At 46.6% G+C, this 25666-nt stretch overlaps 1 protein-coding gene across 1 annotated transcript in view; it reads right to left on the reverse strand.

Moving 5' to 3' along the window:
• Nucleotides 1-25666, reverse strand: part of TMEM30A (transmembrane protein 30A) — a 260141-nt gene that overhangs the window by 158672 nt on the left and 75803 nt on the right. The gene's annotated exons all lie outside the window — the stretch shown is intronic.

Raw genomic sequence — 25666 nt, forward strand, 5'->3', positions numbered from 1 at the left:
CTTTTCTTTTGTAGGCGGGGTTGCATATCCGGATGCTATGCTATGTCCTGGAGAATCGCGAGTTACTGGGGAATGTTCCGTGGTCATCCCTGGTTCCGACGCAGGTATTGACTTTCTTTGGGGCTCTGTTCGGGACTCAGTTGGGGTTGGTGTTCCTGCCCCCTGATCGGTTCTGTCCCCAAGTCTGCTGTGCGGTCCCGGTTGTCGGGGCATTCTCCTCATGTGTGCCTGTGATTGCGGGTTCGGGGTCTGATGTCTGCATCTTTGTGGACCGTGCCATGGGCTCGCCTTCACAAATGTCTGTGGGTGTCCGGCACTTTTGTTGCATTTGGAACCCCTGTTCTCTAGATATGAGTGTTTTGTTCCATGTGTCCCCGGGGGTTCGGGTGGTCCTGGTGTCCTGGTGGCCTGGTGGCCGAATGTAGTCTGTCCAGGGGCCGCCCGTTTCTGGTTGTTCCCTCGCGGGTTATCACTGCCGATTCCGGCCTGCTGAGGTAGGGTTCTTCTCTGGGGGTTTCTATGAATCGGGGGTTTGGCCTCAGGCGGTGTTGTCTTGTTCTTCCGACTACGGGAGGCTGGGTCCTTCCTGTTGGGTCTGTTGACCTTTTTCGGATCTCCGCGGGGTCACCGTGTGTGGGTCCGGACGGACTGTCACGTTCCCTCGGTTGCCTCGGCCGTCGATTTGTTGCTGGGCGGGGTGAGCCTGGTGTCCCTGTCTGAGCTTTTCCTGACTGGTCGGGAGTGCTTTGTGATGGATTGTCTGAACCGTGTGTTTCCATCCATGGGGTCTTTGTCCCTGCCACTCTTGATGTTCAGATGGTTGCGGTGGATGTTTGGGTCTCAGATTGTGGACCTCTTTGCTTCCCGGTCCTCTTCCGCATTCGCTGTTTTTTTACACGTTTATGCCTTGTCTGGATGCTTGGAGTGTGGTCGCTCTGTCGTTTCTTTGACCGAGGGGCCTGTTGTATGCCTTTCCTCCTGTTCCCCTGAATCCGAAGGTATTGCGGGAGCTCAGGAGAGTGGGGTCGTTTGTCCTTCTGGTTGCTCCGGTGTGGTACCGTCGTCCTTGGTATCCCCTGTTGCTGGAATTGGCTGTATCTCCGGGCTGGACGTTACCGTTCGTGCCTTATCCTCTGTTGGGTCCTCTTCTGCCTCTGCCTGTGTTCCGGTCCCTGGGTCTGCGGGCCTGGCTCTTGTGAGGGGATCGCTGTTGCATGCAGGTTGTTGTTTGCGGTTGCTGGCGTCATTCCGCAATCTCGGAGGCCTTATACTCTTAGGTCCTATGCTAGGCATTGGGATAAATTTGCCTCTTGATGTGTGTGTCACAGGCTGTCGTTGGCTTCTTTGGACCCTGCTCGGATTCTGGATTTTTTTACTTGATGGTTTCCTTTGGGCTTGACCATTTCCACTCTCAGGGCTCTATGGGCCGCCGTTCGGGCATTTCATGTCCTGCCTTTGGTTCTGTTTTCTCCTTTGGTGGCTCGGCTTTTTGAGTCGCTTTCTTTGCCACGTCCCCGTCCTATCTTCTGTTCTCCTCCTTGGGACCTTCCTCTGGTATTGCGTTCCTTGCAGTCGGCTCCTTTCGAGCCTTTGGAGTCGGTGGGCCTGTGGTTCTTGACACTCGAAGTGGTGTTTCTTGTGGCTATTGCATCTGCCTGCCATATTGGTGTGCTGGGTGCCTTCCTGCGATCTGCTCCACTTTTGGTCATTTTGTCTGATCGTGTGGTCTTGTGCCCTCATCCTACGTTTATTCCTAAGGTGGATTCTTATTTTCCCCGTTCTGCTGAAGTGGTTCTTCCAATTCTTTGTCCTGATCCTTCCTAGGCGGAGGATTGCCTTCTCCACCTATTGGATGTGCGTCGTGCATTGTTGGTTTCTTTGTCACGCACTTCTTCCTTTTGTACGGTTGACAATTTGTTTGTCAATTTTGGTTTGTCTCATCAGGGCCTGAAGCCCTCCCTGTCCACTGTCAGTCGTTGGATTGAGGAGGCCATACTGTTGGCTTATGGTTCTGTTTCTATTCTTCCCCCTCTGTCTGTTCGGGGTCGGTCCACCGGATCTGTTTCTGTTTCGTGGGCCGCTTTTCAAGGGGTGTCCGTGGTGGATGTTTGCCGGACTGCCACTTGGTCGTCCCCGCTAGCTTTCAGGTCCCGTTATCGCCTTCGGATTGGCGGTGGGGGTTCTGTTTCCTTCCCTCTTCTGTACTGTCGACTGGGATTCCTTGAGGTGTATGTTTCTGTGGAATATTGTACCTCTTGTGGTTGAAAATTTGTTTCTCTACATGATTCTGTGGAGTGTTTTCCTTGCATGAAGCTGATTGCTTTGGTATCGGCCCATGGGTAATTACTGTGGCGAGGAAGACAGGACGAGGAGGTAATGCCCAGTTACTTACCGGTGATCTTCATTTCTCCGTGTCCATGTCTTCCTCGCCACAGTATAGCTTCCCTTCCCTTTTTGCCCGGTTGGTGGCTTCATGTCTGCGGCTTGGTTCTTCAGGTCGTGTTGGTCTTTCTGTATCCCTTTATGGGATTGGCTGGAGCCACTGGCGGCCATCTTGGAGGAGGGAGAGGGAGGCTAGAGCGCTATTTTTTTTTATGCTTGGAGTTCTGTGTGGAGCCAGAGGCTCATGGGTAATTACTGTGGCGAGGAAGACGGACTCGGAGTAATGAAGATTACCGGTAAGTAACCGGGGCATTACTCTTTTAAAAAATCAAAATGTTAAAGTGTTTGTGTAGCCACAGTAAGTAAGAGATGCAGATCCCAAAGCAAACTGCCCCTCCCATGGGGGCGAGAAGGGGCGGGGGGAGGAAATACTTTAAGGTCTCCAGCCAATATCCCTCTATGCACCTGGAAGGCTGCCCAATTAACACAATTTCCACCACATCACAGTTACTCCTACCCACCCAGCCCCAGGAACCTTCCGGTGGAGAGGCAGTGTAAGTGGCCGTGAGGGGTGCAGATTTTCTGTAGGGCAGAATGGGGCCCTCGCATCAGACCCCCCCGCCCCCCACACCAGACATCCATTCACACCTCCCAGGAGCCCACATGCTGCAGGTGCTGTGCCTTTCCCTGGCTCTAGTTGTAAACTAATCATTGGCGTTTTTATGGTCTGGCTTGCCAGCACTGCTGTTGTCAGATAATCATGTGAGCATCACTAGAGAGGGGCTTGGTCTCCACCCCCATGTTTGGAACAGGAGCACATGTTTTGATTTGGCGGACGTTATACGCTTCCACACAAAAAAGTGCTTGCCCTCCATGCTTCTGTGATCATTTTGTCTTTTTATCCAGCTGCCTAAGCCTGAACTTTAAGGGCAAAAAGCATGAGATTGGAATGCTGATTAACTGCCCTGTATAAGGCTGGCTGCACCACAGATGGGAGGCGGGTAGTCCTTAACCTACATGCATATTTAGGTCTGGCTCTGGCTTGACAGTGCAGCTGTAATATAACCTTTTAACTGACAACAAAATGATTCTACAGTTCTTAGCTTCTACACAAATGCATATCTATTTCCATACCATTTACTTGTAATTCTTCACAGTACAATACAACATTCTTTTACAGCCATGCCTATTGGCATTGTTAATGCTTGTTGTTTATAGTTGGGCTGCAGGCCAATTATAATAAAATGTATTTGTCTATAGAGTTTTTTTTTTTTTAAGACTGGACTTCGTTTGCAAAGAGCTATTTCTGAAATCGGATTGGAGTACTTTGAAAATAACTTTTACGCAGCATAAACACTATACAACTAAACCCCTTCATAAGCTAAAGTAGGCATGGCAGGGGTTTAATGGGTTTATATAGTTTGTCTTCACCACTTATGTACTCTTCGTTTTTGATGTCAGACAAAAAACAGCAACTAAGCTAAGAGAAGATGTTCCTCCTGCTATATATTCAGTACTTGGTTGTGTAAATTATTTACTATTTTATTGCTGCTTTGGGCGGTGTCCACCAGTTACAGGGATAAGTAATATCTAGGGCCTGGCAGACGAATCGATTGTTTGAACTTACTACCATATCTATGTGATTTTAGAGTGTGTATCTATCGGTTTGTATCTCTCCTTGAGTGACTTTACAACTTGTACATGTGCAATTTTTTCTCTGTAACTCTTATGTAACTCATGTAATCCAAAGTCCTTGTGTATCGCAACTGGTTCTTTTGTAAAGTGCTCCGACACCTTTGGGTAATGTTTGCGCTATATAAAAATCGCATTAAATAAAATAAAATAAACAAAACATTTATTTTATAGTAAAAGTGGCAATGGCGCAATCCCCAATCCCAGTATACGAGCAAAGAAGGCGTTTGAGTCTGTAGAAACAACAATGTGACAAGAAGTCTGAACAGGACACCAAAGGTGGTATAATTAGAGAAACATGGGCCTTTTTTTCCTTCCTGAAAAGTGTACAACTCTGCAACCCTGTGTAAGAAAGAAGCCGCCAGACTCCTATCAGTGGTATTCACTACATTGTCCTAACTCCTCCGCAGAAGTCACCTAAGCTAAAATAGCAAAAGAACTGCATATTCTTATAAATCTCATCTGCTTTCTGTTCCCGATTTTCTAAAGCTGCAGCTTTTAAAGTGTCTAAAAGCAATAACGTCTCCGGGGACAAGAATTCCAGGAAAACAGCTACAGAATGTTGCCGTTAATTGGACCTGCTGCCATTAAGGTTAAACTTACAAAGAGGTTAGGAGGAAATCCATTCAAAGCATCTAAAATTGCCAATTGATACTTCCACAATAATGGCACAAAAAAAAGAGACTATTTTATTTATTTAAAACATCAATGTTTAGGGAAGGGAGTGGAGCGCAGTAAAATGATCTCCAATGACATCTCAGAACATGTGGCATTTGTTTAATGAAAAGTGTTTTTTTCCTAACCACCGCAAACTCAAATTATGTTGCTCCCTTGCACACAAAGGGCTAAATGTTCCAATTTAAAATGAAAATAAAACCAAAAGCAGCAAGGAGTGAGTGCGCATATCAATTAAGTGCTTCCATTTCTCACCTGCAGAATCCCCTCTCTGGCCTCATTTTATTTCACTATTATTTTAAGCAATTGAAGCAGCACAAAGCGAGGTTCAAGAAGCACTGGAGCCCTTTTTTTAAGCCTAAAACACTTCTTGCATGAGAAGCTGTATACAAAAGATTTCCGTCTTGGTGATGGCCAGTTTCAACAAGAAAGGTGTGTGTACGGTAGGAGCATGTAATTGCGAAAGTACAGTTATTTTCACATCAAATATATTTACACATTAAACATATTTTACAATACACAATTATTCGCAATTGAAGCCACATGGGAAAGTGAGTTAGCATTTCATATTTTTTGGGTGAAGGGTTGAAGTAAGGCGGACCCTGGCTAAAATGGAGACATTAAACCACATCCAAATACGATCATTTTACACAGAATAGGCTAACCCTCCCTTTTTACACAGAGGGGCGCCTTGAATAGCTGTAACCAGCGCCAGCAACGGCTATGTGAAATTAAAGAAGCAGATCAATGGAGAAAGTCCACAATGTGCAAAGCAGGCCACCGTTTGCTAGAACATTGGGGTGTTTTATTGCTATTAAATACAGCAAGATGTCTGGTGGTGACGTGCTAGTGCACGTTTTTCCCCAAGCCTGAAAGGCATCTAAAGGATTCCTTCTCCAGACTGTGCTTCCATAGGACACAAAATACACTATAAACGTGGTGTAGCTCCTCCTTAGTCCTAAGACCCAGGGCATAGAAAGCCACCGGTTCCGTACACATCAGCAGAATGAGCATGCTCAGGAAAGTAGTTGAATGATGTTAAAACGATGTCTCCAACCGAAACGCCTTAACTAGCCATCTTCCAGGTCAACTGGGAGGCTCTTGGTCTTTACCAGTGATCCAACTTATGGTACTATATGCAAACCCTCTCCAATAACTAGCTCACGAGTTACTGGTAGCTCCCTGGCTACCTAGGATTAGCCCTCCTATGTGCAGCCCAGCCTACTATATTAGAAGTGTTAGTTGTTCGTAGATGGATTCAACAAAGCATGTATTCAAGACGAAAATATGGGTGCTTACAGAAACCATAAGATAACGTTTGGAGAAAAATGGTTGAACTTCCAAAATATATTCAAAGCTAATAACGGAGTCATAAATTATATGGCATAGGCAAAACTTGTCACTAACAGTATTAGCAGCTCAGGATGATTATCATTGATCAGAAGTAGCTCTTTACAGACAGGTTTTAGACCCCTGCTATATTCTTTTCATGCATAGAATACCGGTCCGGAAGCACCAATGGCTGCAAAGAACCCTATTGTCACTGCCTGAACGTTCACCCCACACTTTGCTCCACTCAGAGCACCATATGGGCCTTGTGGGTGATGTCAGGGATCGCCTCAACTGGAACAGGGAGGGTCAGGAAATCTGAGACACCACTGGCACTCCTTTGCCAGAAGAGGAGCAAGTGAGGCTTCCATCAAATGCCCAGTTCACGAACCACTGAGGAACACTTCTACTTTCCCACCCCTTACTGGCCATGGTAAAGCCCATCAGTGCCCTCTCGCCTTCTGCTCATCCTGCTGCCCATTTCCATTTTGCCACCATTCTCCTCCCCTCATAGCAGTCATCATTACTTTTTCTCTTCTCTTTGTGTCCTTCACTTCATCTTGTGCCCATCACAGACCTATCCCTTACCAACAGCCATCCTCATGACGCCTACGCTGAATTCAGTAACTCCATTGCTCTCTGCAAGGAGGCTCAGATGGTTAGTGAACTCTGGTACGCCAATAACACCTCTTGTACATGTGTGCACTATTTTCACCAAGTCTCAAAAGGATCTAGGTGTCCCCTCTGCTCACCACCCCTTTTAATTGTGTCCTCTTTTCCCTCTGCTCACCACCCCTTTTACTTGTGTCCCCTTTTCCTTTAGACAAATAGTTTTGTTTCCTACCTTCCTCATTCAAAATAAGCAACTTGGACATGAATCACTCCTACTATCCCACTAAAATTAAAGCAACACAGAAATGTTTTTTTCTGCTCAAAAAATAATTTAAGCGCTCTTTGCAGCCAAAAAAAAGCGCTATACGGCTCATAAAAATAAAGACTCAGATTTTAAAATATGTGGAAATTGTTGAATGCTGGTCCAGTACAACCTAAAGGCAGCTACAGAGATATACTGTATCTGTGTCGTTCAACTATAGCAGGGATGAATAGGTCTAAGGCTATTGCCTAAAGTAAACATCTAAACAGGTGTTGGTGCAAATTACTGGCTTTCGTCGTAAAAAGCTCATCTACTACAATAGTATATTAGGTTAAAATCAATTATTAGACACCCGCCTCTCAAATGTGTGCTTTACTTCAAAATTTGATATGTCAGCATAATTCTTCAGGACACATGGAGTGCTCCTGTAACTGCTAAAACAAACTTGTACTCCAGGATTCCTAATTCCATGGTGGGTTGGGGGGGGGGGGTGGAGAAGAGAAGGTGGGAAATGGGGGTGGCTGTGGTTATTCACATCCTTTCCAACATCCAGCAATATTCAGCTTGCTCCTAGCTAGTTTTGGCTGTTTCCACCTTCACCTACTAGAACTGCAGTCATATTCACAGCTCTAGCTGAAGCAAGTGTGGTATCACACCCATTCCAATCCTTGCCTGCATTGATAGCTTTGAGCACTAGTGGATGCGAACCCTTATGAAATGTAATCCAGGATTGCGAGTTTCCAGCAGTGGCGTTTTATTGGACACCATAGCAAAACACCTTGCACCTCAGTCCTGAAATGGCTGGCTACCTGTTAAAGTATCTTATGCACTATCTGTTGTATTCAAAAGAAATCTATTCCATTGAAATAATGTGAAGTATATATTTTCAACATCATAAATAAAAAACGAACAGAACAAGTTAAACCCAACATCTCATGTACATCCAAAGAATCTGGCAATCAAGTTGACCCTACCAAGCTAGGGCATATAGAAACTTCACATACGTTTTCGCTCACTTAAAGAAACTGACCATATTAAACCTCCACTTCTCCCATATATGCAACAGCACAGATCACATTCTGCACTGTCCACCCTGAGATGCAAGACAGCTACAACTCTGAGGAATACAAAATAGTGATGGGTGGAATGCTTGAACGTCCGCCACTGAGAGTTTCTTGGGGCTGCATCCCAGTTCACTGTTTTCTTGCCCAAAATACCACTTCAGACAGCAACCAGCCATATGTAAATGAGCCTTCGCCCACCTCCCATAGTAAAAGACTATGCTGAACTGCTAGATGAGGTCCATTCTGAATCGAAACACAAGCAACCCTACAGCAGCATGGGATATCGGGGCTTTTTCAGTGGGTTACAACCTGGTTCCAGTGGCACAGTGAGCACTGGATCCACGTCTTGGAATACCGTTGCACTTGGGGCGTTGCAGTGGATTAAATTCATTTCAGCCACTAGTAATAACTTGATACTATATGCAGTCCATCGTTTTTTGGTTTTGTGTTACTGTTTACAGGGGAGCTGGCCTGGCACTAAAGACATGCATTCTAACGCACTGCAACACAATTACCAGAGACTACCACTTCCATTCTTCCTGCAATTTAAATTAGTGTTCAGCCACCACATCATACAATGGACACATCAGTGTTCGTGATGGACGAGAACATAATCCCTGAACCAAACCACCATAGTATGATTCAGGTCAGATTCTAGTCTGTCAGAGCTTCGGAAGCATGTGGAAACGTATGTCCCAAAGCACTACGAGGCAGATATGTGCAAAATAAATGCTTATAAAATCTCACATATAGTCAGTTTCAGCATGCCTGTAAGCACACATTTGGACTACCTTTCACCAAGACATTCAATCTACCTGCTCTCACCTCCAGCAAAGTACTACAACATAGTTGCAAACATTTTTTAAAAAAATGTCCAGGGACACTTTGCAGCACAGCTATCAATTACTTACTTGAAAGTCTAACACACCAACTGCCCCAAAGCTCCACCCACTACCCCAAAAACTCCACCCATTCCGCCCAACTCACATAATTAACACAATTTTACTCCGCCAGCTTAAAATACTGTCACGGATTGTCACTTGCAATATAAAATTAGCAATATGCTATTAAAATTCATACATACATAGTCAAGACTGATAACACCCACTCAACTGGATAAAAGAGTAGTTAGCCTGGCACACAGGCACACACCTACAGCCAGCCTGCACTCCAGCTGTGCTTGAGACACCACCTGTGCTCTGTTGCGAGGGTAGGAAAAAAAACCGGGGGTGGATCATAGGTTATATCTTGGCCCTCCAACCGTGGTGGGTATTAAACAACCTGGAGACCTTGTATAGGACCCAGAGAGCGGAACCTTGGACAGACTCCACTGAGAGCCCCCAGGGCATGCAACCAATGACAACAGAGACAGCAGCTGTGCAAGAAAAACCCTACTGCAACCAGAAATTTACCAAAATACCGGCATAGGGAGAGCCATGCAAAACTCCTGCATAGGTATTCCTGTTCATTTAAGCACCAAAACCGACGGAATAAGTTCAGGAATCCCACAGTTTTTTCTAATTATCAGGCCTTTTTTCATCCACACATTGCGTTCGTTCGAGGTTGGCAAACTGCCCAGGCCAGGCCGGCGGGGGGGGGGGGGGGGGGAGAGGGGGGGACGGTGGGTGGCGGGTGTTGGATCGGGGTTATATCAGGAGTCCCATTTTTCCTGCAAAATGCAATTCTTATCATGTGTTTACTAACTACGGGACCTGGCTGCAGCTGGTAACTATTCTATAATTCAAAACCATTTTGCAGAGATGTATCCCAATAGTTTTGAGCTGGCAAATATATCCCAGAATCACAAGAGGTAATTTTGCATGAAACAATGGTGCACACTTACTTAATTCTGCAGCAAGGGTAAGCGCGGCCTGCGAGAGCAGCTGCCATTTCCGTACACGGGCCGCTGGTCTGGGTTGTCTCTGTGCCTGGTGGACAGCTGTCGCCAATGAGGTTCGCTCGGCTCAGCTACCAGCTGTAGTCCTCTGGGCAGCTGAGCTGCAAACTATTAAGCGCCATTGTGCTGGAGCGAGCTGTGCGTTTCAGTGCCGCCTGCAATGCCCTGTCTGTGCCTGGCTGCGTCAGCATCCCGGGATTTATCATTACCACAGCGAGCTGAGCTCATCATTGCAGGAAAGCAGGCGCGGTGCGTCCATTGGGGCGTAGGGGCGAAGCCCCACTAAGCCCCATGGACCCACCACGTCGTCACTAGAAGGCAATCACAATTATTTTAAAAAATCGCGCTATCTGCCGGCCGGGAAACCGGGAGACACCCGAAGTGCGCAAGGGGGGGGGGGGGGGGGGGGGGGATCGGGCTGCTGCAGCTGCGCAAGTGTATTTTTGGGCACAAACATGCCCGCGCATGCGCAGATCGTTTTCTTGTGAATTCCCCCTTAGAGAGAGGACCAGGGGGCGGGCCGCAGCCCCCGGGGTTACACAGGGCGACGAGTCATGGGGCCCCCCCAGCCAATCCTGGCGCAGGATTGGCTGGTCACTACATAGCCCGGTTACATAACCCCTGACGGATAGCACGGCCGACTTTGGTGCTGAGAAACCAGGTTCGAGCCTCTTATCGAACCATAAACATGTATACATGACTTACTTTGGTGTTAAATAAATAGATATTTTAAAAAACAAATAAAATTGATGTTCCGACTAAGGTGTGAAATTGGTGTCGAATAAATACATGTTTTTAAAAACAATTAATATTAATCATGTATCATTGGTGCTGGAGTACAAGGTTCGAGACTGGTATTAAACACTGACAAGCTGTGTGCAAGTTATATGGTCATAAAAATACATGAATGATGGATGCAGGATGGGTGGATGCATGAATGGATGCAGGATGAATGATGGGTGGATGAATGGATGGGTGGATGCATGAATGATGGATGCAGGATGGATGCAGGATGGGTGGATGGGTAGATGAATGAATGATGGATGCAGGATGGATGCAGGGTGGATGGATGGGTGCATGAATGAATGGTGGATGCAGGGTGGATGGATGGGTGCATGAATGAATGATGGATGGATGGATGCAGGAATGGATGCAGGATGGATGATGGATGGGTGGATGGATGGATGAATGAATGATGGATGCTGGATGGGTGGATGGATGGGTGTATGAATGAATGATGGATGCAGGATGGATGGGTGCATGAATGAATGATGGATGCAGGATGGATGGGTGCATGAATGAATGATGGATGCAGGATGGGTGGGTGGATGGGTGCATGAATGAATGATGGATGGATGCAGGATGGGTGGGTGGATGGGTGGACACATGAATGGATGCAGGATGAATGATGGGTGGATGGGTGGATGCATGAATGATGGATGCAGGATGGGTGGATGAATGATGGATGCAGGATGGATGCAGGGTGGATGGATGGGTGCATGAATGAATGATGGATGCAGGATGGATGCAGGGTGGATGGATGGGTGCATGAATGAATGATGGATGCAGGATGGATGGGTGGATGCATGAATGGATGCAGGAATGGATGATGGGTGGATGGATGGGTGGATGAATGAATGATGGATGCAGGATGGATGGGTGGATGAATGAATGATGGATGCAGGATGGATGGGTGCATGAATGATGGATGCAGGATGGGTGGATGGATGGGTGGACACATGGATGGGTGGACACATGAATGGATGCAGGATGGATGATGGATGGGTGGATGGATGGGTGGATGGATGGGTGGATGGATGGGTGGATGAATGAATGATGGATGGATGCAGGATGGATGGGTGGATGGATGGATGAATGAATGATGGATGCAGGGTGGATGGGTGGATGAATGAATGATGGATGCAGGATGGATGGATGGGTGAATGCATGAATGAATGATGGATGCTGGATGGATGGGTGGATGCATGAATGAATGATGGATGCAGGATGGATGCAGAATTGGTGGACGGATGGGTGGGTGGGTGGATGGATGGATGGGTGGATGCATGAATGATGTATGGATGGATGCAAGGTGGTTCGGGCTCGCTCGCTGCAATATGCAAATTAGTTTACGCCCACCACTTTCAAATGTCTCCAGCCGCCCCTGGCAGGAAGCACTGCAGCAAAATGAAACTAATTTCAACTGCTGCGCCACCCACCCGCTTAACTGTTCGCATGGTTGCTCTTGAGCTCAGCCAGCCCCCAAGCCTGTCGAGCAGCACGCTGCCTGCCACTTACCAAATCATGTTTTGGCGACTAGCAGGGCTGGAAGTGCAATTGCCGGGACTGTAGCGTAATAGTGAATTACCCAGGACAGTCTCCAACTTGCCAGGAGTGTACCGGCAGACACGGAACAGTTCGCAGCTATGCCACAAAGACATGTTCTAGTATGGTTTATTTGAAAATACAGAAGTAAAACGCACTTCAATAAAACACAAATGCGCACCTTTACTAAAATATCAGTCGCTTAATTTACACAATATTAAATTAATGAGATGCAGCCCCCACCCCATGGTAAACATAAAACGATCTGTCAATCCAGACTTGGTTTTAACTGTATGATGTGTTGTAAGGCTAGTCACAGTCATAAATGGAAGTTTCATAGTCACTGCAAAGTCTTTACTCATCAAAACAAGTTTAGAAACAAAGTTGCAACATAAATACAATAATACTTGAACTGTAAACAGACCAGCCCCAAACAACTCTGTATTTTTAATGCTGGGACTGTTGCTGGGTGTCACCAATTCGGGCATCATTAAGTTAATAGCCAGTGACCAGAACGTCCTGTAAGAGACGCACACATGAATTAACTTATTACCACGAGTGATTCACTAAGCAGATGAATGCTTAAAAGTAACTCTACTCATCATAGAAGGATGTATTTATAGGACAAGTGCTTAACAGAAATTAAAGGTCTTTTTTTTTTATCATGGGCGCGGATCCTTTGCCATTTCAATAGGCGCTCGCTTGGGCTGGACACTGGTGAAAAACAATTTCCCCCACTACATGATGGCTTCACTAAAAATAGGGAGGTTTGGTATCAAACATCTTGTACTGGTAAACCCATACTGATACCAGTTTTGGATTTACCATTACATGCACCCAGTGTGTACCTTAGAGGTACCTCCTGAAAACCTACCAGCCTCTGATGTACTTGCTGACTGTTTTCTGCCAGCCCGCCACCCAAGATGCTGTTCTGATGGCCTAAGGTGAGGTCCTTTGCCCTCAAAAGATCAAGAACAAAATCCTGTCCGGGAAGAGGGTGTAACACCCTCTCCCACAGGACGACCTGCTGATTTGACTACTTGGGCCTGCAAGCTTCAAAGAAGCTGCCGCCTTTGGAATGCGAATCTGGCTCCCCTCACTGGAGAGGAAGCCCCCATGCCACATGGAAATGCGAGAAAATTAGCTAGTCAGTTAGGTGTGCCACCTACAGACTAGTACCACCCCTAAGGTGGGCTACTGTTAAGTGGACATGTTTTTTTAGAAGTAGCCATCTTTGTGATGGTCTACTCAGGAATTCTGGGACAGGGCTATGCCCACTTCCCACAGGAAGTGGACATGTAGGTGTTGTAGCTATTCCAAGGGTCAGTAGCCCATTGGCTACTACCCTACACTCCTCTAACATCCCTAAATTCTTTATTTAGGAGAGTCCCTGGCACCGGAGAAGCAGATCCTCATGACCTAAGAGAGAGGACACAGAAGAGCCGTGAAAGCAGAGAAGAGAGAAGAAGCAGCTGACCTGGTACCCGCCCCACTGGCCTGTCTGTATCTCTCATCGAAAACTGCGCTAAAGTCAACTCATCCAACAGTTTACTTCAGAAAATTGGGAGGACTGCCTGCCTTTGAAAAAGACAACACCTCCTGTGAACAGCGGACCCCTCAAACGCGGCTGCTCCGGTAAGGAAAAACCCGATGCCCAAGGGCACCCATGCACCGGTCGCCCTTGGCTTTGGAAAAAAGGACCAAAAGGTGTCGCCCTCCTATCCCAGAGCATCGCAAGGCTTGAGCCCACTTGCTGGTTCAGCCTGACTGGCCTCCTGGCCAGAGCATTCAGCCTCTTTCCTCAGTGACCGATGTCAATTGAAATACATTGGGCTTCCGATGCGGTTCTGCACCCTGCGCCCAACCCCCCCAGGACGTTGGTGGTGTACTGCTAGTGCTGCCTTGGACCATGTCAACCACACACCTTAACTCCTGGAGATTGGTCGAGTAAGTTGCAGTACTATACCCGTTTCCAGAATTTGTTCTTATCTCCTTACGATTACATTGCAGAACTAAGCAAGTGCACCAGTGTCCACTTTTTAAAGTGAAAATTATTTATATTCAAAAACGTACTCACCGGAACAATATTCCTCTGATGCCTAAACATATGTAAAGATGTTTGCTATTTATATAAATTGGTGTGGATCTTCTTGAGACGCGGATGGGTGGGGGGCGGAAGAATTTTACATTTAGATTGAGACGTGATGGTTCTTAATTGTTCCAAGGGTAATGTTTACTTTCGATTTCTAAGTGCAGAGTTAACTTTATCGTGAAAAAAAATATGTTTGAAAGTAAAACCAAAAAGAGAAATTTGTAAGAACATGAAATAACTGCGACCTGGAAATGTCTGCAAGCAGTGTATAACTTTCATATTTTAATTAACAGGACTCTTTCGGGACAAAAGTGTTGTACATTTAGATTCCCACATCTTTCCTTTTCCGCTGGAAGTTATCCTTTCTGATTTTTGGTAAGTTTGATGGGCCCCTTAGCCAGAATGACTCATCAATATGTAAATTGATGCTTTTTAATGATATTACTTTGGTACGCTTTGAGAGGAGAGATTCTACATTGGAACATCCCACCCTCTGTCCTCCTTAACCCGGGCTACACCAGAGCTGGTTTGTGGTAAAATATTTTTTGGGGGGCGTAGCAATAGCTGAAATGTTTTCTAGCGACTTAGGTAAAGTAATTCCACAGGCTTTTAACAGTTTGGGACACCTTCATGTTGATCTCTGGGTACATTTAAATGCTTACAAACATTATGTGCATGCATTTTGCAAAATCACGGCCATCAGAACGTGGGCTAAAACTAAATACTTTCCAAACACCAGCATGTCAAAGGTATAGCCATCAAAAAGTAAACACTTATTTGCAAGAATGACAAACTGTAAGACGGGTGATGACTGCTGCTCACAATGGCAGCACCACTTGCACTTCTTTCTGCTGAAGTAAATATAAAATAGTTCCCATGAGAACAAGCTTCCGGAAGATGTACCTGGCCAACTGCAAAATGGCAAGTGCCCACAGGAAGGTGTTTTGGGACCGGAGTTGATGCAAGCTGCGGCTCACGCAAAGTAACACAGTCACGTAAGCTGCATGGGCAGACGCCCAGAGTAGGTCAGTATATCAGATCGCCACCAGGGAATAGTTACCCTCTGGTTGTATGCCTACTTCCGTCATTTGGGAGGCATCGCGCTTAGGCAGGCCTGGACCAGAGTTCTCAGATGGAGGTGTGCTGTTCCTGACACCTCTCTGCCACCACACAGAGAAGACTATCCTACATCATGTTGGTAAGCAGTTGGAAAGCCGTTGGAGTGACAGAGCTAGGAGGTGCATTTAGGAGCCGGTCTGTGAACAAAGGAAAGACCGTATTCTTCCATGATGCCTCAAATAAAACAACTGATGGATTAAACCCAGATCTGTCACTGGGGTGAATGTTCGATTTGTTCAGCATGCCGTCCATCATCTGTTCTTTTTGCTTTTCTCGCCCTAAGTCGGAAGGGGATGCCAAGACGTGGGTCCTGTGCTCACTGTGCTACTGGATTCCAGCTAGCCCGGCTGATGAAAACTATACCCCAAAACCAGTCTCCGGATGCTTGTTTCTGGTCCAGGGGGAACCTGGCCTGGCAGTACGGGCTGGACTGTTCCCCAAGGGGATGAGGAGTCGAGACTGATTTGCATATGGCTGGGTCCAAACTGGGGGGGCGTGGTAAGCAATAAACAATGGATTAAACACATATCTGACTGGGAGATTGAATGTTTGATTTTTTCAGCATTCCGTCCATCATCTGTGTTTTTTGTTATGATTAGGGAGACCGGTGTGGACCAGGGAAAGATGTCTAGTGGCCGCCATGTTCAAAACACAGATTCCTTTTGGCATGCAAGGAAAAGCGGAAATGGACATAAATATAGGGGGTATGGCCAACATCTCCTGCCTAAATAATGGCAAAAAGAAGTAGACTTGAAGGGATGGAACCCACTAGTCAAATCCAATATGGAAAGGTTAGAGAAAAGAGGAGGAACATCTGCAGGAATTCACACTAAAGAAAACGAGCCTGCCACTCTATAAGATGTTGGTGATATGACACGGTTTCTCTTGAGCCATGTATTATTTAGAGAAGTGGGAGGACAAGGAAGGGAAAATGGGGCGTACCCGCAGGGTAGAGCGGAAATGTTGGTGACCCAACAGGCAGTGTTTTCATAAGGCCCTCCTATCTTTCAGAGTAGATGAAAACCTGTACCATCACAGAAGGCAGGGAAATCTTATGATCAGCTATTCACACAGATAATTACTCGGAGTGAAATCTAGAACGCAAGAGTGCTAGCAAACCACCAGGTTTGTGCAAGAATCAGGTACATAGATCTATGGGTGACAAATGTTTATCCTATTCCACTATGTAACGTAAGAGGTAAGACCAGAAAGAGTCACAATAAACAGTTCATGCCATGATAGCCTCTATTATCTATCTACCGATTGTGCCAGCATGACAAACAATCTTGCATTAAAAAAAGCAGAAGCGGTGTTTCTGTAAGGAACAGCCGTATCAAAACACATTAAAACCAAGAAATGACTAAAAAGGGCACAAAGTATACCTACAAAAGATTCAGAAAACTAATTTTAGCTTCTGAAGCAGTTCCTGATGTATGAATTTGAGGAAAACAGTGGCTTTTAGAAAAATCCAACGGCAGTAATACTTTTGTTCACAACCCTAAAACAGTCAATTTCCCCTCACACACAATGTTTTTTTTTTTTTTTTTTAAATCAATCTTGAAGAAAACGCTTTGTTTTCTCAACATCAAGAGTCACTTATATGTAGCAAATGCCCGCTTTCAAACACAAATGGCGAACCCAAGCGTCTAAACGTTCAGTTCTTCAAGCAAAAACTCTGTATTATATTTATGCAGCATCAAATACCAACAGACTTCCAGGTACTTTTCTTAGAATAAAGTGCCACGGGTTTCAGGGGGAGGCAGGCGTCCTAAACACTCAAACCACAGTCAAATGTCCAGACCCACATAGATCTACTGTTTCAAGGACTCTGGTCCTTCCTCACAGCACAATAGAAGCTCTTCTAGATCTGCTAAGCCCCCCTCTTCTCCTTGCAGGACAGTAACTTCTCTAGCCTAGCTGCTGGATTTATTGGCGTCGGGGAGTCGGGACTGGGCCCTAAACCACCCTGAAATTTCTGCGAGGATCTATACCAGGAAGCCCCATTCGTATGTTCAATGACTGAGCCAGTCCACCTTAATTAACAAAATTATTGCAGCCTTCATCCTATTAAAGAGAAACTCCCCCATACTCGCCATCTATCTATTGTCGTCCACCCCAGGTGCCATTAAGGAAGAGACTCCTCATAGACAATTCCCTTCTGTATCATTCCTTTGACTCAGCCGGAACAACAGGCCACACCTGCCTATTATGTGAGACAGCAACCCAAACATCTTCACTTGATTCACAACCAGGAACCACCCAAAACTGTGTTTTGGTGATTCCTAGTAGTGTCAGCTTGCCAGCAGAAGTCATTAAACCAAAAAGAACGTAGTTTTCATACTATTTATGAAAACCCTTTACACCTGCTGTCAATGTTCTGGGCTGATGGGAAACCCAATTACAGGTCACTGCATAGTGGGAGGTCCCTGCAAAGACAAGCTAGTTTTACACTGGTGCAGGAAAGAAACATTTTTTTGTGTTTGTACTAAAACTCATTTAATCAATTAAGTCTTTTTTCGTCAATTACCAAAATATTATAAGAATGCAATGTCTAGCTTTTTCTCAGCCCAAGTTCAAAAACAGGGCTTCTGTACACACCCGCAAGCTTCATTTTTACATAGATGGCAGAGACCTACATAGTAACGCTTTGGTGACCATCTTACTTCAGAAATATGAAAGTTAACAGTTTAACCAACATATAACTGGAACATGCATGCTTTAAGATATATTTTAGATTTGACTTCTTTAATCTTAGATATAGGACTAAATAGGTCATAACTGGTTGGATGTCGAGTTAACAATGCAGACTGTACACTGTAGACTTACTCAACAAAAGCGTACAAAATAGTTAATGTTTGCTAATCAATTGTCATATTTTAGAGGTAGAGCACATGAAGTGAAAGGAGTACAGCACGTTTCGATTGTCCACAGTAGGCCATTCAACACCCATTAAGAGGTTAGCATTCTGGGGGACAAGTAAGAAAGAACATCATGTTTTCCGGCAGACGTTGTCCAAAAACCCCATGCTAATAGGCAAACTGTAACCCAGCCTCTCTGGTTGAACCTTTTGAACTTGGCAAACTCAGACTTAATGGCAGAGGGTTATGGCCAAAATGTCTGAACTGAACAACACCGGACAACAAATTCTCTAAGACCATGCTGCTATTGGGTGCCTCAGACAGAACACCCCCCCCAACTTTTCGTGATTTTGTTAATTCATAGCTGTCAACTGTCCCGTTTTTGCCGGGACTGTCCCGGCAAGTTGGAGACTGTTCCGGGTAATTCACTGTCTGAGGACAGTCCCGCCAATTCCACTTTCTGCCCTACTTGCCGCTAAAACCTGATTTGGTAAAAGCTGGAGTGGCAATGAGTGTGCGGCGAGTGCAGCTCGGCAGGCCCTGGGGCTGGCTGAGCTCAGGTACAACAATGTCAACAGTTAAGCAGCTGGGTGGCGCGGCAGTTGAAATTAGTTTCTTTTTGCTGCAGTGCTTCGTGCAATGATGAGCTTCGCTCGCCATGGTAATGATAAATCCCGCAACGTCTACGATGCCGGGCCCAGACAGGGCGTTGGGCCATTGTGAGTGGCGCTGAACATTAATAGTTTGCAGCTCAGCTGCCCAGAGGACTGTAGCTGACCTGAGCGAGCCTCAGCGGCAGCAGCCATCCACCAGGCACAGCGATGACCCAAGAAAATGGGGACATGGTAGCTGCTCTCGCAGGCCAAGCCCAACCTTGCTGCAAAACGTAATAAGTATGCAGCATTGTTTCATGCAAGATTACCACAAGTGATTTTCGTGCACATTTGCCAGTTCAAAACTTTGGGATAAGTCTCTGCATATTGGCTTTGAATTATAGAATAATGAAAGAGGATGTTATGATGTGGTTTTTAATTCAAAGTAATTCCAGTTGCAGCCAGGTCCCGAAGTTAGTAACCACATGATTAAGAATTACATTTTGTAGGAAAAATTTTACTCCCGATTTCAACCACCCCGCCCACGCATTTTGCTAACCTCGAGCAAATACAATGTGTGGATGAATTAAGGCCGGGTAAATAGAAAAACTGTGGGATTCCCAAACTTATTTTGTTGGTGTTTTTAGGAGTAGGAATACCTATGCAGGAGTGTTGCAAATCTTGGATTCGAGCTCTCCAGTATCTTTGGAAATTTCAGGTTGCAGTAGGGTTTTCTTGCGCCCCTGCTGTCTCTTGTTGTCTTTCGTTGCAGGACCTAAGAAGCTTCGGTGAAGACTATCAGTGTTGCTGCTCTCTACAAAGTCTGCGGTTTGTTGAATACCCACCACACTGAGTGGAGGTCCAAGAGATCACCCATGATCCACCCCCGGGGTTCCTTCCAACCCGCGCAGCAGAGTGGTGGCGGTGTCTCACGCACAGCTGGAGTACAGGATGGCTGTAGGTGTGTGCCTGTGCGCCAGGCTCACTACTCATTTTATTTTATTTTTTATTAATTTATTTTATTGATTTTCTTAGAACGTTCAAGTACAAGACACAGCAATGGAGTATAACATTAAACTCAGTTCCTTACGTTGACAGGTAAACATTGGCATTAATTCCCAGTGGGGCAGGCAATTATTAAACACTAATAGTAGCGCAGGGTATCACAGGTGACATCAGGCATTAGTTAAGTCCATAGTTATACAAGTCCTCCGAGATGTAGCACACTGGAATGTTTGACATACGCATACTAAACAGATGTACCATGATGAAAGGAACAGTCGTTGGGCACACCACGTCCCTGGTCAAGGGTCACATCGTCAGCAACAGATGCAGTTAGCAGGTGGGTAGTGTATAATTTCCAAAAGTTCTTTGGCGTGTTACGTGGGGGGGGGGGGGGGGGGGGCGGGGGTAGTAATTTGCACTAAAGCTCTGTCTGCTTACTACAATATGTCATGTCCCCTTTCCACTGCGAGACCGTGGGTAAGGGTCCCCGAGACCAATTGATCGCCCCCCTGCATCTAGCCATCAGCAGACCCATATCTATCAAACATTGCACCCCTTTGGGAATTGGCTTGGAATAGCCCAATAATGCTAGTGCTTGGTCAGGATCAAGGGCTAGCTTCGTAATATTACTTAATTCCTTAAATATAGCCACCCAGAACGACGAAATGCCTGGACAAGTCCAGTCTAAGTGAAGGAAGTTGGCTATTTGCACCCGGCAGCGGTCGCATGCCCCGCTATCCCTTAGCCCATATCTATGCAGCCTATCAGGGGTATAGTATACCCTGTTTAGGTATTTAAAGTGCACCAGTCGGTGTCTACCGTTAAGGGAAATAAGTTTAGCACCTGTACAGCAATAAGTCCACATGTCTATATCTATCACCAGATCATGCTGCCATGCCAAGCGTGCCTTAGTGTACTGGTGCGCTCTGTGTGCATTGGATATGCTGTAGAGTTTGGCGACCACGCGTCTCGGGTTGTTGCGCGAATAAAGTGCGTAAAGGCCAGTATCTACGGGGGCTCAAGATATTAGTCCCCAAGCAATTCTCTGTGCTGCTCGGGTTCTGTGAAATTGGAATTGTGTCATGGTGGTGGGGTAAGGGTCAGAGTTGCTATAGTCGTCCCATACCTCGCAGACCCAGCCACCCCCCTCCCTCCCTTGAACAAGTCCCCCACTGTGTGTACTCCCACAGTGTTGAGTGCTTGTGTAACTCCTTTTTCTTTACAAGGTGCCAGCCAGGTGCACCAGTCCAGAGAGGCTTTCAGCAAGTATAATATAGCGCCCGCTTGCAGCTGCAAGAGATGGGGCCAGGCGTGTGCAGTGGAGTTAATGGAGTCTAATATACATGCCCTCCGGTCTACAGTCTGGAACAGCATTTCAGGCAGTGGAAGTGGCACAGCCACCTCTGATTCAATCCTAAGATGCAGTATGTCAGGAGAACCATGTATTCGGTAGTAAGCGTGGGCGCACTGTGCAGTTCTATAATACAATTCAAAATCTGGGGCTCCCAGTCCTCCCATAGAATAAGGCAAAACTAGTATTTGCCATCTAACAAGCGGCTGGTTGCCAGCCCATACCAATCTAACCATCAGTGTCGTGAGGCGGTGAAAAAAAGGCCAGAGGAATTACCCTGGGAATATTCGTAAATAAAAATAGCAGCCATGGCAACACTACCATTTTCATGATGGATATTCTACCTAGCAATGACAGGGGCAGCTTAATCCATCTCTCTACTACGTTTTCTAATTTACTGAAGGTCGTCCTGTAATTTTCCCTGAATACTGTCTCAGAGTCCGTGTGTATCATATCGTACCGCGTCTGTGGTCCATAAGAGAGGGTAGTATAATTCAAATTGAGGAGTATTCGGCGTAAGTGGAAAGATAATGGACTTTGTCCAGTTGACATGGAGTCCAGACAGTGCGCCAAAGCGCACCACCTCACGGAGCACGGCAGAGAGGTTAGTTTCAGGGTAACGGACATATAAGAGTGTATCATCAGCGTAGGTGGAGACGATAATTTTATAGTGTGGAAAACGTATTCCCTGGTGCTGGTGATATTCCCGTAGCGCACACGCCAGAGGTTCAGACACCAAGGCATAAAGGAACGGCGACAGGGGGCAGCTTTGTTGCGTGCCCCTGGTAATGTGTATTGGGTCTGTGACTATGTTGCCTATATTTATTCGGGCCGTGGGTTGACTATATAGGGTGCCTAATAACTGGAGGAAAACCGGTCCCACTCCCATCCTAGACAGTACCCAGTGTCATGAACGGCCATTTAACAGAGTTGAATGCCTTTTCTATATCTAGAAAGACCGCCGCAGCCGGCGTGTCTGGGTTGATATGTTGCAGGGCACCAAATACAGTGCGTAAGTTATAGGGGAGATTTCTTCCAGGTACGAACCCAGTTTGCTCCGAAGCCACTAAAAGTGGGACTAATCTGTTAGCGAGGATCTTAGCAAACAACTTAGTGTCCACATTGAGCAGAGACAAAGGGCGATACGAGGCGCAATCATCTGAGGGCTTGCCGGGTTTAAGAAGAACGATTATCACCGCTTCCGACATAGTAGGCGGCATATTGCCGGTGACACGTTATCAAAAAGCGTAGCTAGCTGTGGAAGCAGCAGATCAATAAAAGTCCTATAGAACATGACAGTGAGGCCATCAGAGCCCGGAGCACTACCTGCACGCATACTAGATAAAGCCAGTAATATTTTGTCCCTCTCTAAGGGCCTCATAAGGAATTCTCTGTGCGTGTTAGACAGCTACGGTAATTTGATATGTGCCAAATAGTCAATTACATCCTCATTTGCCGCTGCATTTCGGGAGGAATATATCACCGAGTAGTATTGGCGAAATCTATCCGCTACCCCTTTGTCATCTGACAAAAGTGAGCCCTCCTCAGACCTTATTTCCACAGTACGCGCTGCTTCACGTCGTTTCTTAAGTAGCTGCGCCAAAACCACTCCCGGCCTTTCACTCTCTCCATACGCCCTAGCAGTGGCATATTTGCCCAGATGCTTAATCTCGTCATCTGCCGCCTGATTGTATTCTACCAGTGACTCCGCTAGTTCACTCTCCACCGCCTCATTATGGCCATGCAGCAGACGGCGCTCTAGGCCCTTAATCTTCCCCTCCAGGTCTTTTAACCTGTTGCGTATGGAACGGAGAACCCCCGAATGTTTCGCTATAGTGATCCCCCGGATGTATACCGTAAAAGTTTCCCAGACAATTTGGTAGTCCTCAACAGAGTCCACATTTTTGAAAACAAATAGCTCAATAGCCTCGGCCAGCTCTTGTTTGAACACCGCATCTAACAGAGAGTAGGGAGGAAAACGCCAGATGAATGGGGGTATGCGCCTGCCGGGCTTTTCCAGCACTAGGAGAATCGGAGAGAGGTCGGAAAGCGTGCATGGCAGAACCTGACAAGTGTGGACTTGATCGCAGAGCGAATTAATAGCAAGCCAATAATCTATATGATTGTGTATGTTATGGTATGCGGAATAATGTGTATAACCCCCCGTGCGTGGGTGCTTCCATCGCCATACATCGCATAGGTCAAACCTAACGGATATACTATCGAGGTCCCTGGCCGCCGCAGTTGTGCGTCATGAAGGAACGCCCGATCTGTCCAAGTTTGGGTCCCGAACCAGGTTGAGCCCCCCCCCACACATCTAGGAGATTCCACAGCAGCAGTTCACCTCATGGGCCAGACCGGAGAAAAATTCTGGGTTGTCAAAGTTTGGGCCATATATATTTACCAGCAACAAATCCATGTTCTTCCCATTACATCTAGTGAGAGCATACTGTCTGTCAGTGTCAGTGGCCAGCGGCGTGATGTAAGGGCTGACTTAGGGTTGACACATGTGAGGACACCTTGCGCATATGTGGTGAAGCCTGCAGCTAGTATGTTCCCAAGTAGGCCCTTACAGCTTAACATAGAGGAATTAAGCGGGAGATGCGTTTCTTGTAAAAATGCCACAGCTATGGAATGCCTCTTCAGGTAGGCAAGGACCTTGTATATTTTTCTATGGTTCAGTCCGCAGACATTCCATGTTAGCGTTTTAAGTGTCTACCCCAGGGTCCTGCCCGTCCTCAGTCACTTGGGTCGCGGAGTCGTACATAGTCACCTTCACTGAGTATTACATATCTTTATAGAACTGTGCACCAAACGGAATCGACTAGAGCTAGCAAGCAATATTGCCTGTTTCCCATGTCCCAACCTCCCACCACCCACATCAAGCCCCCCCCCAAACAGGACCTGAAGGAAAAAAGACCCAACATACCCCAAAAGCGTAACATACATACAATACAAAACAAAATAAACCCCTCACCACCACCCGCTGCCCCACTCACCCAAATGCATCAACAACAATCTCCCCGTTATGTCATTCACTCGTAGGTGGAGGTTGCCACCTGTGCACTAGAATTCTAACCGTTGGGAGAGAACGGACCAATCCGCACTACAACTCAGTAGCATTACTCATTGGCGTGAGAAATAGTTAACTTACATACAGTCTAATCTGAGACTCCTGACAGTCGACCATATCTGCTCAATAATGTTCAGCCCCAAGAAAGATAAAAGGAAAAACTCAGAAAGTCAGTACCACATTGCCAGTATATGAGGACCCAGAGTCGTCCCTCAGCGCCCACCCAGGCCCGGGAGACACATGTACACTATATTGCAATACCCAGTCTCCACAATCGTATGTTCCTTATCGGAGAGGTGATCAAGCATGTGGTCAGTCCTGCTCATCGAGCGAACCTCCTGCGGCTTCAGCTCCAGCGACCATGTCCTGGCTGCACCGTTTCTCCCTGATCCAGTCCTTGATCGCTTTTTGCAGTACCGTGGGTCCATGAAGATTAGCGACCTGCCCTGTCGATTGACCAGGAGGCGGGCCGGATACAGCATAGCATAATCTAAGTTCTTTTCCCTAAGCTGTTTTTTGAGTGGGACAAACTGCCGCCTCGCCTCCTGTACTTTCATTGTGAAATCTGGGAACAAGGCAAGCACCAATCCCTCATAGTACAGAGTCTGCTTCTCCCTAGCGACTCTCAGCGATGCATCTCGGAAGCAGTAATTTTGCTATGATAGGCCGCAGTGGAGCGCCTGGTGCAGGCCATGGGCCTAAGGATCGATGCGCCCGCTCGTGGGCGAGAAAGTGTCGCTGCCCAACAGCATGACCAGCAATTTCTCCACAAACTGTTTCATATTCCTAGTGGGTGTTGACTCCAGCAGGCCTGTGATCCGTAGATTGCTCCTTCGGGACCTCGCTTCTAAGTCTTCGGCCTTGTCCTGTAGTGTCTGTAGCATCTTTTCCATATGTTTACGGCTTGTATCCACATCCGTCTGCGCTTCTTCAACTTCAGTGATACGGCGTTCAGTCATGTCGACGCGTTCGCATGCTTGTTCACTCTTTCAGACATACTATCCATGCAGTAGGAGAGGGAGTCGATCTGTTAGCGAGTTTTGGAGTCTCTTTTCCATCGAGGTCAGCATGGCCTTGATGTCGCGGTTTGGTAGCTCCATGGCCCTCTCCTCACTCGCGCCACGATCGCTTGTCGAAAGCGCGCGATCCTTGGGCCTGTGCTGTCAAAGGACAGTTTCTGCTGCGTTTCATCTGTCCTGCCCATAGTAGCGGTCAACAGCAAATCACACCTAGGCCACGAGGGTCCACTGCAGGCCCGCCAATGTTGTCTAGGGTTGCAGCGGGGAAAGGCGTGCGCAGGGGGAGCTATCGGCGATCTATGCCTGTCGCGGTGCCTC

This window comes from Lissotriton helveticus, chromosome 6, assembly GCF_964261635.1.
Source record: "Lissotriton helveticus chromosome 6, aLisHel1.1, whole genome shotgun sequence".
Taxonomy (NCBI): domain Eukaryota; kingdom Metazoa; phylum Chordata; class Amphibia; order Caudata; family Salamandridae; genus Lissotriton; species Lissotriton helveticus.